This window comes from Stenella coeruleoalba (assembly GCF_951394435.1).
Source record: "Stenella coeruleoalba genome assembly, chromosome: 6".
Taxonomy (NCBI): Eukaryota; Metazoa; Chordata; class Mammalia; order Artiodactyla; family Delphinidae; genus Stenella; species Stenella coeruleoalba.
Window position 1 is genome coordinate 73,119,181 of NC_137151.1, and position 13,715 is coordinate 73,132,895.

General features: G+C 38.2%; 1 protein-coding gene across 7 annotated transcripts in view; it reads right to left on the reverse strand.

The window, feature by feature from the left end:
• The window catches only part of PDE11A (phosphodiesterase 11A), a 466,258-nt gene that overhangs the window by 264,720 nt on the left and 187,823 nt on the right, over nt 1-13,715 (reverse strand). The window lies entirely within an intron of this gene.

A 13,715-nucleotide genomic window follows, 5' to 3' on the forward strand; every position in this document is an offset into this window, starting at 1 on the left:
TTCTTTGTACATATGTATCCACAGCAGGGATCTCAGCTTGACGCTAGAACTCTGTCAGCTACAGACTTAAGCACGCCTGTTAGGATGGGCCCAGTAGGAACTTAGGCGCCAGAGGGCCTAAGAGCCTCATGCAGAAGGGTTCAAATTGAACCCACTGCTCTGTTGCTATAACTACCCAGGAAAGGCTGGGTACCCTTTAAGAGAGCACTCCTCCTATGGGAAGAAACAGCCACGTGCGATGGGCATGATCCTAACAAAGATTTTCTTATCAAAGGGGGTCTAGGTCTAGGGATTCTCAGTAATTCCTGGCACTCTCACTCAAATTCACCTCCAGAATCTCTGATTCCAGAGAGAGAGAGAGAATGTCTCAAGTAAAAACCGAAAGAATTCTTTCCATAAACTCTTCACAATGTAGGACATTATGAAAAGAGACAACGCTCTGGGATTTTCTAAAGTAGAGGGAAACGGGCATATGGGCATGTTTTATATAACAGTCACTTTCTCTCTTTCTCTGTCTCTCTCTCTCACACGCACCATGATGCCATGTCAAGAGGCAGCAGCAAAACCGAGCAGTTCCTGCCATGCCCAGAAGAGGGCAGTGCAGTGCTCACCGTGGGTGAGGGATGCAAACAGCAGAGGTAGATCCACCCAGGAGCAAGCATGAGACACCCCTGGGATACCCAGAACAGAATTACCTGGAGTGGGAGGTGCTTTTGTAGAGGGGCTGGAGGTGAACAAAAGATGATTGGCACTTCACAATCCCTATCATTTCTTTCCTATTAAAATCTTGCTTTGGCTACCTCGGCATACTCAACTCTGACAGAGTGTCCCTAAAAGTAATTCAGAATTTTGTAGAAGTGAATGCTGAGATCCCACTTTTTACTGAGATATAGTTGATGTAGAATATTATATGTTTCAGTTGTACAACATAGTGATTCACATTTTTAAAGGTTATGTTCCACTCATAGTTATTATAAAATTTTGGCCATATTCCCTGTGTAGTACAAAATATCCTTGTAGCTTATTTTATACATAATAGTTTCTTCCTCTTAATCCCCTACCCCTATCTTGTCTCTCTCCCCACTGGTAACCACTAAGTTGTTCTCCATATCTGTGAGTCTGCTTCTTTTTTGGTATATTCACTAGTTTGTTTTATTTTTTAGATTCCACATGTAAGTGATAACATACAGTATTTGTCTGTCTCTATCTGACTTATTTCACTTAGCATAATGCCCTCCAAGTCCATCCATGTTGCTGCAAATGGCAAAATTTCATTTCTTTTTTTTATGACTGGGTAGTATTCCATTGTGTGTGTGTATGTGTGTGTGTGTGTGTGTGTGTGTGTGTGTGTGTGTATACACACACACACCCCACATCTTCTTTATCCATTCCTCTGTTGATGGACACTTAGGTTGCTTCCATATCTTGGCTATTGTAAATAATGCTGCTATGAACATTGGGATGCATGTATCTTTTCGAATTAGTGTTTTTGCTTTTTTCAGATATCAATCCAGGAGTGGGATTGCTGGGTCATATGGTAGTTCTATTTTTAGCTTTTTGAGAAACTGCCATACTGTTTTCCACAGTGGCTGCACCAATTTATGTTCCCACCAACAGTGTACAAAGGTTCCCTTTTCTCTACATTTTTGTCAACATTTGTTATTTGTGGTCTTTTTGATGACAGCCATTCTGATAGGTGTGAGGTGATAGCTGAGACCCCACTTTTAAAGAAGGGAGAATTAAGGTATTGAATAGAGGTTAAAAAAAATCAATGAATTGATTTTTACAGATATTTTCAGGATAAATTCCTTCACTGACTCTGATTCAAAATAAACTAATGTTTAATGAGGACCTGCTATGTGTCAGACACTCTCACTTCATTTCTTCATTTGAATCTCACATCACCTCCTCATGGAGGAACATTATGTACATTTTAGAGATCAGGAAACCCAGGAAACTTGCTCAAACCTACAAAGGAACTCAGGTCATCACATTCTACAACTGGTGATCATTCCTTACAACATGTTGCCTTCTAGAACTAGATATTATTTCTGTCACCCGCTCTTCCGGCCAGTCCCCCTCATGCCTTAGGAAGTATGTTGGTAAGTCGTATAAAGCTGTTGACCTAAAGCTGCCAGATATACTGCCAGAATTTCCCTGCCTTTAGCCAGAATGGGACCACTTTCAACATCACTTACACACACACAGAGCACCTTCCTTGCAGTTTTCTGGGGTTTTTTTTCTACCGTGGAGACAGTGACTATGATGGAGGTGGAAGAGAGAAGATATGGTTAACTTTCCACTTCTTCCTTCCTTCCTCCCTCTCTCCCTCCCTCCCTCCCTCTTTTCTTTCCTTCCTCCCTCCCTTCCTCCCTCCCTTCCTTCCTCCCTTCCTTCCTTCCTTCCTTCCTTCCTGTATTTAGTTGCCTTCTGGGGCCAAGTATTATATAAGGTGGTTTATAGGTCAAGCAAGTAGGAAGAAGAGAATGACTAAAGGAACATGTGAAATATATATATATATATGTATATATATATATATATATACATATATATATATATACACATAAAACTGAAGATTACTATTGATGGAGACGATACATACCTTCATGACACACTGCAAACTGAGAGGGGGTCTTTACTTACCAAGGGAATGATCTATACTGTGTCATTCACTGGCACAACAATTCAACACTCTGGAGCCACACTCAGCTCCATTGGATAACTATATGACAATCTATATAATTTCTAAATAAATGTGCAGGAGAAGTGGTCAAATACATTTTGAAAGAAGGGAATAAGAAGAAGCTGAAGCATTATGGAAATAGGAGATAATGAAAAATAAAAATATTTTTATATCTTTTGTCCATTCCAGTGCAAAAGATGTCTTTTTTAGAAAAAGATATACTGTTCTATTCTGCTCTTTCTGAAATTCCCCTCCTCCAAGAAAAAATACTAATTTGGCCTTCACCATCTAGTTTCTGAATGCCAAAAGATCTAAAAAGCCTTAAATGACTAAGAAGCTAATGAGTCTGTACACCCTTGTGCAGCACTTTTCAGCTTGAAAGCACTTTATGAACATTGGCTAATTAATCTTTACAACAGCCCACTCAAAAAAGTAGTTAAACTGAAAATCATTAAACAGTGTGAAAAAGTCACTTTAGCCCTGGAAACTCATGAAAAGTACCACTAATAAGCATAAAATCTGAGCACTGGGACTGTCCATCAATATCCTAAAGAAAGACAGTAGGTACTGAGCACTTTCAAACTTGCAGACCACAGAGTAAGGCTATTCAAGCCCCATGGTCTGGTCTGGTCCAATTATATATCATTAAAGAACACTGGAGGTCTACACTGGAGGTTCACAGTGAGGGGCCTGGGGCCATCCCCTTTATGGACCCCACTCCTGAAAGCAACACAGCGGGAGGGGCCACATCACTGTCAGCCAAATTAATGGGTGAGGGGATTTCCCACCAACACCTCCTTTCTCTGTACAGATCCTGAGATTTGTGCTCTCAAGTCACTTCTGCCCTCAGGCATTAACTATAAGGCAAAGCTTCACTGATTCAAGCCACACTGATTTTGGAACTGGGGATGTTTTCATAATTGTAATTCAAAAGCTAAATAAACTCCTCAAGTAGAGTAATTTGGAAAATAAGTTATCAAAATAGGAAACAGTCACAGTACTTTCACATAATGAAACATCTTCTACATCTTTCAGAAATAGAATATTTGAAATAGTAAAAAATTAGTTTGAAGTTTTCTAGAAACTCCAGAGGAAATTCCTGCTACCAGAGGTATAGTTTAGTTCACTGTAATTTTGTTTCTATGCAAATTCAGTAAAGACAATATGTCGGGTTTTTATTTTGAGAATCAGAATAATAAATGCATCTTGTCAGATCACACCAAAGTATATACTCTTGGCTAAAGCATGCCTTTTTCTCTCAGAGCTGTGCCCTCTTTGAAGAAAAGTCTCCAAAAACTACACAGAGGCATAAAGTACCAACTTTGTTTCAAAAAACATTGGCATGGAGTAGATGATCCAATTACATATTTTTTTTGCAACTGTCCACTTTAGGAATTAACACTCATAAAGAGAATGGGGTGGGAGGAGAACTGTATTCACAAAAGATGCAGGAGAGCAAGATGGCAAATGAGGAAGGAAAGGTTCACTTGTCCTCCACTTTCTCTTCGTAGGAGAGGGGGATGTAAGTGCTTCTGCTCCTGCCCCTAGGTATTAAAGCTGGGCCCCCAGAAGAATTGGAGTGAGCACCCTATCCTCACCTCTCTCCTTGAAGCTAGTATTGGTTAAAATATCCACAAGCTTCTGCACGGTAGACTGGTCGAGTCCAATTCCTGGCAAGTAGCTGTACAACATCAAATACTCTCTTGGACTTTTTAGAGGCTGTGGTCCGCTGAGCACCTGAATCATGCAGGTACTAATCACATCAACCAATAATCTTATCTCTATGTGACCCCATTGCCCACCCCCGAGACTTTAGAAAAATAACCCTCTCATGTCCACAGGCAGTTCTAAATTCCCACCCACTTATTCACAGATATCGAAGGGAAAACCCATTTCAGAAGCTGTGTTCTTTCTAAGATAATTTGGATTGTCATAAGATTTCAACAGAAAATAAAAGTACTCGTATTTCCACCACTCAGAGGTAACCATCATTAACATTCTGGAGACCATCATTCAAGTTTTCCTCTCTCTCTTTCTCTCTTCACATACACTCGAATAGGTGTATTATATAATAATAATAATCCTGTATGTAATATTTTGCTATCTGCTTTTTTCACTTTTTATAACCAACTATCACTTATAATGGCCAATTTTTATGGATGCAAAAATATCCCACTGTGTAGTCTGGAAAAAGAAAATGCATGGAGAAACAAAGTAGATTAGTGGTTGCCTTGCAATTAAATCTTTGCACATCCCATTATTATTTTCTTAAAATAAAGCCCTAATATTTGAACTTATTTATTTAACACACGTTTACATGGCACTTCCTCTGAATCAGGCAGTATTCTGCATGATTTACTAATGTTAATTCATTGATGTGTGTACACTTTTAAATAACTCCTAACAATAAACACATTTTTAGTTTTCGTTTAAAAAAATCCAACAGTATAGAAGTACATACATTAAAATAACTACAGATCCCCCTTCGTTTCCTGTCCTGCTACCCACTCCTCTCCCAAGGAACAACCGCTATTAGCATTTACAGTGTATTCTTCTGGGTACTTTTTTATGAACTGCATACATATAATATCTAGTCTTAGGGTGGTGGTAAACACAATAGGGATCACACTGTAAGTTATGTTCTATGCCTTCTTTTTCACCTGGCAATATATCTTGGAAATCATTGTCAGTTACTTAATTCTTTTAATCTCTGCCTAATATTCTAGGGGGTGGATGTACCTATTAGTAGAGGTTCACATTGTTTCCAATTTTTCCTTATTACAAATAACACTGCCATAAACTTTCTTACAAATATATCTTTGTTCACCTGGACAATACTTCTGTTGGACAGAGTCCTAGAAGTGAAATTTTAAGGTTGCAGAATATGTGCATTAAAAAAAACTTAAGAGCTACTGCCAAACCAACCTCCAAAAACGCTCTACCAATTTATATCCCCACTAAAAGTAATGCCCTTCTCATGTAACATTGGGTATTATTATCCTTTTAAAATTATGTCTGTATGATCAATTAAATCAATACTCATTTTTGTATCAACTTACATTAGATTACTAGTGATACTGAACACTTTACATAATTTCTTGGTTATCTCTTTTTTTCTTAATGTGCCCTATTTATTTTTTCTTACTGGACATTCATCTATCTTTATTGCTTAGTAAGGACTCTTTATATTCTAAGAATATTAACCATCTTTCATTTTTGAAAATCATGACTCTTTCTTGATAATTAGCAATTGCCATCTATGTGATATGGTCCAATGGGTCTACAAGCTATGATTGCTTTGTCTAAGATGAATAGATATTATGGCTCAGTAAACTTGGCCTACTCCTTCTCACTGTGTGAAGAAAAATTTAGAGCAATATCTACCTATGTAACTCTGTCAAGGTTATTTTTGTAAGTAGGTTGACCTACATATCTCAGCCTGCCCAGTTGCTCCATTCGTTTTTGTAACTCAAAGTTCCTATAAGAAATCAGTTTAAGCTACATTTTGATCCAGGCATTCTTGAGTCTTAACTATTAATATTGTTATGATCTCTCCACTTACCAAGCATAGGTATAAATGCAGGAAGACACACTATATAGTAATTTAGTCATGGTATCAACACGCTGATACTAGAAAAATTCTATTATATCACAATCAATGTATGAACAGAAAAAATTCTCTTAGACTACTTTCTGATGAGAAATACATACATTTTTCTTTACATTTGAAACACAGTCACATGATTTCTTCCTATTAGCAGCACAATACTTCCTTTAGCCATCTCATTTATCTAGCGCCTTGTTTTTTATAACTCATGGTTCTTAAAGTAGTGGACATTTTATATAAATGGAATCACATAATATTTGGCCTTTTGTGTCTGGCTGACTGCTTTCACATAGTATACTGTTTACAAGGTTCGTCCATGTTAATAACATGTATCAGTAGTTCATTCCTTTAAAATTTTCTTTTAATTAATAGACTTTATTTTTTAGAGCAGTTTTAGTTTTACCCAAAAGTTGAGTAGAAAGCACAGAGATTTCCCATATACCTTCTTCCCTCCCGCAACATACACAGTTTCCCCAATTATTAACATCTTACGTTAGTGTGGCACATTTGTTAAAATTAGTGAGCCAGTATTGATACATTACTATGAACTAAAGTTCACAGTCTACATTAGGGTTCAATCTTTGAGTTACATATTCTATGTGTTTTGACACATGTATAATGACATGTACCCACCATTACAATGTCATACAGAATAGTTTCATTGACCTAAAAATTCCTTCTGCTCTGTCAATTCTTTCCTCCCTCCCTCTCCCCAAGCCCCTGGCAACCAGTGATCTTTTTACTGACCCCACAGTTCTGCTGTTTCCAGAATGTCATATGGTTGGAATCATATAGTATGTGGCCTTTTCATATTGGCTTCTTTCACTTAGCAATATTCATTTAAGGTGTCTTCATGTTTTTTCATGGTTGGATAGCTCATTTTTTTAAATCACTGAATAATAGTCCATTATATGGATATACTACAGTTTGTTTATCCTATTAAAGGCATCTTGGTTGCTTCCAAGTTTTGGCAATTTTGAATAAAGCCTGCTGTAAACCATTCAGGTGTGTTGTGGTATCTCCTTGTTGTTTTAATTTGCAGTTCCCTCATGACATGTGATGTTAAGCATCCTTTCATATGTTTATTTGCTATCTGTATATCTTTCTTGGTGAGGTATCTGTTCAGATCTTCTGCCCATTTTTAAATTGAGTTGCTCGCTATTGTTGTGTTTTAATTCTTTATATATTTTGGATACTAGTCCTTTATAGCTATGTGTTTTGCAAAGATTTTTTCCCAGTCTGTAGCTTATCTGTTTATCATATGTTATTTCTGTATAAAGCTTAACCAGACTTTTTGTTTGTTTCTATTCTGATTCCACAGAACTTTAGGCTTAATACAAAGTTGTAACGTATTTCCTCATCTACTCTCGACCTTATCTCAGTATCAGTCCACACAGGACGATATCTTTTTTCCTAGGCCCAAGGAAAAAGGCATGTTTTGTCTGTGGAGGCAAGTCATTTGCTGGAGTTTTTCATTCTGTCCTTTCTGAGAGACCTTAGGCCCTTCCTCTCTATCATCATCATTTCTGTCTCTTGTGTCCAACTCCTCTCCTCTCCCTTCAAAGGGGAATGTGTTCCCCTTCACCTGGTATTGCTGTTTCCATCTTCACTGTGTGACCTACATCTGCTTGTCTTCAGGTCCTCACATCCTACCTTCCAGCTTACAACCTTCAGTCTACAGGAAGATTGTCTATAACTTTCCAATCACAAGATCATAAGATCCATCAACTATTCTAAGTTCTCTCTGAAGCCTTTAACACTTGATCACCAGCTAGACATTAAAACCTTGGTTTCCATGTACTATACACTCTTATTTCTCTTTCTGTGTTTCTGATTCCCCCATTTAAGTTATAATTCCAGATTCAGTCTTTGGCCTTCTAATCCTCTTTTTTTACAATTTCCCTCTGATTGATTTATTCATACAATATAAGAATCCTACAAAATAAGGTGGGTTGGCCATGCAAGGATTAACCTTTGACCAAGAGTTAGCTAGAAAAGACAACAAACTTGGTACAGCCAGATATTTAAGGTAGCTGAGAAACTTCCTCCGGCTTACTTGCTTCTCCTACCTCACTCTTGCACTTTGGTCCATGGCTAATTCCTTTTGCCTCTGACTTCATTCTCCTATTTTCCTACCCCATTTCCTCTCAGCCCCGCTCTGCTATTTCTCAGGTTTAGGTTTCGGAGTTTCTGACCCTGATCCACCAACCTGAGTTCTGAAAACATTTGCTTCCTCTATCTTATAGTCTAATTTTAGCATTGCTGGTCCTAAATTGAACTCAACTCTGAATTCAACCTTATTAACTAAATAGGTGCCAAAGTCTCTTTCTCTTACCTGTGTCTCAATGGTAACCTGTGGGATGATTCTCAAAGTTGGCGCTTTGGTGCTGACCTTTTCTCTGTGCTGTAGCTCCACATCACCAGTTGCCTACAGGACATTTCAACTTGGAAGTCTGTTTACTGCCTTAAACTCAGCATTCCAAAACCAAGTTTGTCATTTCAATCCCCCTCTCTTCCTGAAGAAAGAGCTTCCTTCTCCAAAATGCCCCATGTGCCAAAAGAACCATTAATGATTTAATCACCCAGTTCCAAACCCTTGAAGTCCTCTTGGATTGTTGTCCATAAATAGGCATAATCACATCATAGCAATTCAGCAGTTTTTGAAGCCTCCATCTCCATACCATTGAGCTTTTCTGGCTCAGCACTACCATCCCTCACCATCTCTGAATTATTTTAACTGTAGCCAAGACGCTCTCATCCTTACAATGTGTCAAGAACTCATTAACCTCAGGTTTCCCATCCAGAAAAGTCATGAGTTTAAACACACTGACTGTTCATCCCAATGTTTCCTGTTGTCATACGTAAAGAAGGTAAGAAACTATATAAAGGCCTTACACATATTAAAAACCAGGTTTTTTTTAAACTACTTTTGTATGAGCATTTTTATACTACACACAGTATTTTTAAAAAATCTCATTAGAAGCTCTTCAGAAAGTATCTCCAATATTTAAGACTATGGCTAAGTATTTTATAGATGCTTATGGAAGATATGTAATAATCTCAGGAAAAATAGTGAGGAAATATAAAATTGCTATTCACAGAAATGCATGAGACCCAGAGGGGATTCTTCTAGTTATCTATCTTTTTTCATTTTCCAAAAATAATTTGTCATCAAAATGCAACACCAATGACATGGATAATAAACCACACTATTTTTTAATTTCCGGCAATATTCTCCAGTGGAGAAGAAACAGAGAAGGTTATGAAAAATATGCTTAGAGCATTAATATTTAATTAATGTAATAGGACTCTAAAATGAATATTATAACTGTAAAAGCCTTGTAAGTTGTGTCTATGCAACTAAAATACAGAACTGGTACCTAGTAAATTCAGGACATTCTTAATGGACAACCTTGAACACAGACAGAGCTTAAAGCTTGGCCTAACAACAAAGAGAAATTTGGAAGGGCTAATCGTTTATTACCAGGGTGGCATATCAATCCAAAGAGGTGAGGGAGAAGCATTCCATGTGGTTCATCAGTAGTTCAGCCAAGGTCTCTCATTCTGTACCTTAGAACAGTCTAGCTGACAAGCTAGGAAGCAATCTTCAAAACCATAATGCGTTACTGCCCCATAAGCACTTCCCACTTTCAACCAGATTCAGCCAGTCGGCAATAGTGTCTCATCGCTTCCTTTAGGTGCTGTTTCTCTTCAAAATTCAACTATTTATTTTCAGGGGTAGATTCCATATGAGTAAGCCAAAGAACAAAAATTCAAACCCAAAGAAATGGATGGAAGGAAGGAATTAATAAAAATAAAATCTGAAAATAATAAATGGGAAAACAACCAGCAAAACTGATAAATTATTCCACAAAAGGTCCTTGTAGAGAAAATCAATAAAACATACATAAATCACTAGCTAGTTTAATCAGAGGAAAAAGGGACTTCCCTGCTGAGCCAGTGGTTAAGACTCTGCACTCCCAATGCAGGGGCACGGGTTCGATCCCTGGTGGGGGAACTAAGAACCCTCATGCTGCACGACGTGGGCAAAAAAAAAAAAAAGAATCGGGGGAAAACCCCACAAATATATTAAAACAGAAATGATAAAGAAAATATAATCACAGCCAAAGAAAAAAATAAAAGAACTATAATAGACTCTCCACACAACCCTAAGCTTATATATTCGAAAAGTTACATATTGGCAAGTTGTGAATTTTAAGGAAAATATAAATTAACAAAATTGAATCAAAAAGAATGAGAAAATTTGAGAAAAGCAGTCACCACAGAAATAAATAATAGAGAGAGTTGTAATGGAATCATTCTCAGAAAAGGTGTCAGGTGTAGATGTCTTCATAGGAAAATTCTTTCAAACCTTCAAGAACAAGGTACTTCATAAGCTATTCAAACTATTCCAGAATCCAGAAAAATACAGAAAACCCTCAAGTATTTTCTGAAGACACAATAATTCTGACAGCATATACTAATAAAAATAGAACAGATCATTTTAGAGGATTGGTTCAAGATGGCAGAGTAAAAGGACATGCTCTCAACTAACTGCTGAACAATCACTGACAGGAAGACACTGGAACTCACCAAAAAAGATGCCCCACATGCAAAGACAAATGAGAAACCGCAATGAGATGGTAGGAGGGGCGCTATCACAATAAAATCAAATCCTATAACTGCTGAGTGGGTGACGCACAAACTGGAGAACACTTATACCACAGAAGTCAACCCCCTGGAGTGAAGGTTCTGAGCCACATGGCAGTCTTCCCAACCTGGGAGTTTGGCAACGGGAGGAGGAATTCCTAGAGAATCAGACTATGAAGGCTAGCGGGATTTGATTGCAGGACTTCGGCAGGACTGGGGGAAACAGAGACTCCACTCTTGGAGGGCACACACAAAGTAGTGTGTGCATCAGGACCCAGGGGAAGGAGCAGTGACCCCATAGGAGACTGAAGCAGACCTACCTGCTAGTACTGCAGGGCCTTCTGCAGAGGTGGGAGGCAGCTGTGGCTCACCAAGGGACAAGGACACTGGCAGCAGAAGTACTGGGAGGTACTCCTTGGCCCTCCCAGAGTCTGCCATTAGCCCCACCAAAGAGCTGGGTAGGCTTCAGTGGTGGGTTGCCTCAGGCCAAACAACCAACAGGGAGGGAACCCAGCCCTACCCACCAGCTGACAAGTGGTTTAAAGTTTTACTGAGCTCTGCCCAACAGAGCAACAGCCAGCTCTACCCACCACCAGTCCCTCCCATCAGGAAACTTCCACAAGCCTCTTAGATAGCCTCATCCACCAGAGGGCAGACAGCAGAAGCAAGTCAATCCTGCAGCCTGTGGAACAAAAACCACATTCACAGAAAGATAGACAAGAGGAAAAGGCACAGGGCTATGTACCAGGTGAAGGAACAAGATAAAAGCCCCCCAAAACAACTAAATAAAGTGGAGATAGGCAACATTCCAGAAAAATAATTCAGAATAATGATAGTGAAGATGATCCAGAACCTTGGAAAAAGAATGGAGGCAAAGATCAAGAAGATGCAAGAAATGTTTAACAAAGATCTAGAAGAATTAAAGAACAAACAAACAGAGATGAACAATACAATAACTGAAATGAAAACTAGACTACAAGGAATCAATAGCAGAATAATTGAGGCAGAAGAACGGATAAGTGACCTGGAAGACAGAATGGTGGAATTCACTGCTGTGGAACAGAATAAAGAAAAAAGAATGAAAAGAAATGAAGACACCTAAGAGACCTCTGGGACAACATTAAACGCAACAACATTCGCATTATAGGGGTCCCAGAAGGAGAAGAGAGAGAGAAAGGACCAGAGAAAATATTTCAAGAGATTATCGTTAAAAACCCTAACATGGGAAAGGAAATAGCCACCGAAGTCCAGGAAGCGCAGGGAGTCCCATACAGGATAAACCCAAGGAGAAACATGCCGAGACACATAGTAATCAAATTGGCAAAACTTAAAGACAAAGAAAAATTATTGAAGGCAGCAAGGGAAAAACGACTAATAACATACAAGGGAACTCTCATAAAGTTAACAGCTGATTTCTCAGCACAAACTCTACAAGTCAGAAGGGAGTGGCATGATATACCTAAAGGGATGAAAGGGAAGAACCTACAACCAAGATTACTCTACCCGGCAAGGATCTCATTCAGATTCGATGGAGAAATCAAAAGTTTTACAGACAAGCAAAAGCTAAGAGAATTCAGCACCACCAAACCAGCTCTACAGCAAATGCTAAAGGAACTTCTCTAAGTGGGAAACACAAGAGAAGAAAAGGACCTACAAAAACAAACCCAAGACACTTATGAAAATGGTAACAGGCACATACATATCGATAATTACCTTAAACATGAATGGATTAAATGTTCCAACCAAAAGACACAGGCTTGCTGAATGATACAAAAACAAGACCCATATAGATGCTGTCTACAAGAAACCCACTTCAGACTTAGCGACACATACAGACTGAAAGTGAGGGGATGGAAAAAGATATTCCCATACACATGGAAATCAAATGAAAGCTGAGTGGCAATACTCATATCAGATAAAATAGACTTTAGAATAAAGAATGTTACAAGACACAAGGAAGGACATTACATAATGATCAAGGGATCAATCCAAGAAGAAGATATAACAATTATAAATGTATATGCACCCAACATAGGAGCACCTCAACACATAAGGCAACTGCTACAGGCTCTAAAAGAGGAAATCAACAGTAACACAACAAGAGTGGGGGCCGTTAACACCTCATTTACACCAAAGGAAAGATCATCCAGACAGAAAATTAATAAGGAAACACACACTTTAAATGACACAATAGACCAGATAGATTTAATTGATATTTATAGGACACTCCATCCAAAACAGCAGATTACAATTTCTTCTCAAGTGCGCATGGAACATTCTCCAGGATAGATCACATCTTGTGTCACAAATCAAGCCTCAGTAAATTTAAGAAAACTGAAATCATATCAAGCATCTTTTCTGACAAAAATGCTTTCAGATTAGAAATCAATTACAGGGAAAAAAACGTAAAAAACAAAAACATGTGGAGCCTAAACAATAAGTTACTAAATAACCAAGAGATCACTGAAGAAATCAAAGAGGAAATCAAAAAATACCTAGAGACAAATGACAAGGAAACACAACGATCCAAAACCTAGGGGATGCAGCAAAAGCAGTTCTAAAAGGGAAGTTTATAGCTATACAAGCCTATCTCAAGAAAAAAGAAAAATCTCAATCTAACATTACACCTAAAGGAACTAGAGAAAGAAGAACAAACAAAACCCAAAGATAGCAGAAGGAAAGAAATCATAAAGACCAGAGCAGAAATAAATGAAATAGAAACAAAGAAAACAATAGCAAAGATCAATAAAACTAAAAGCTGGTTCTTTGAGAAGA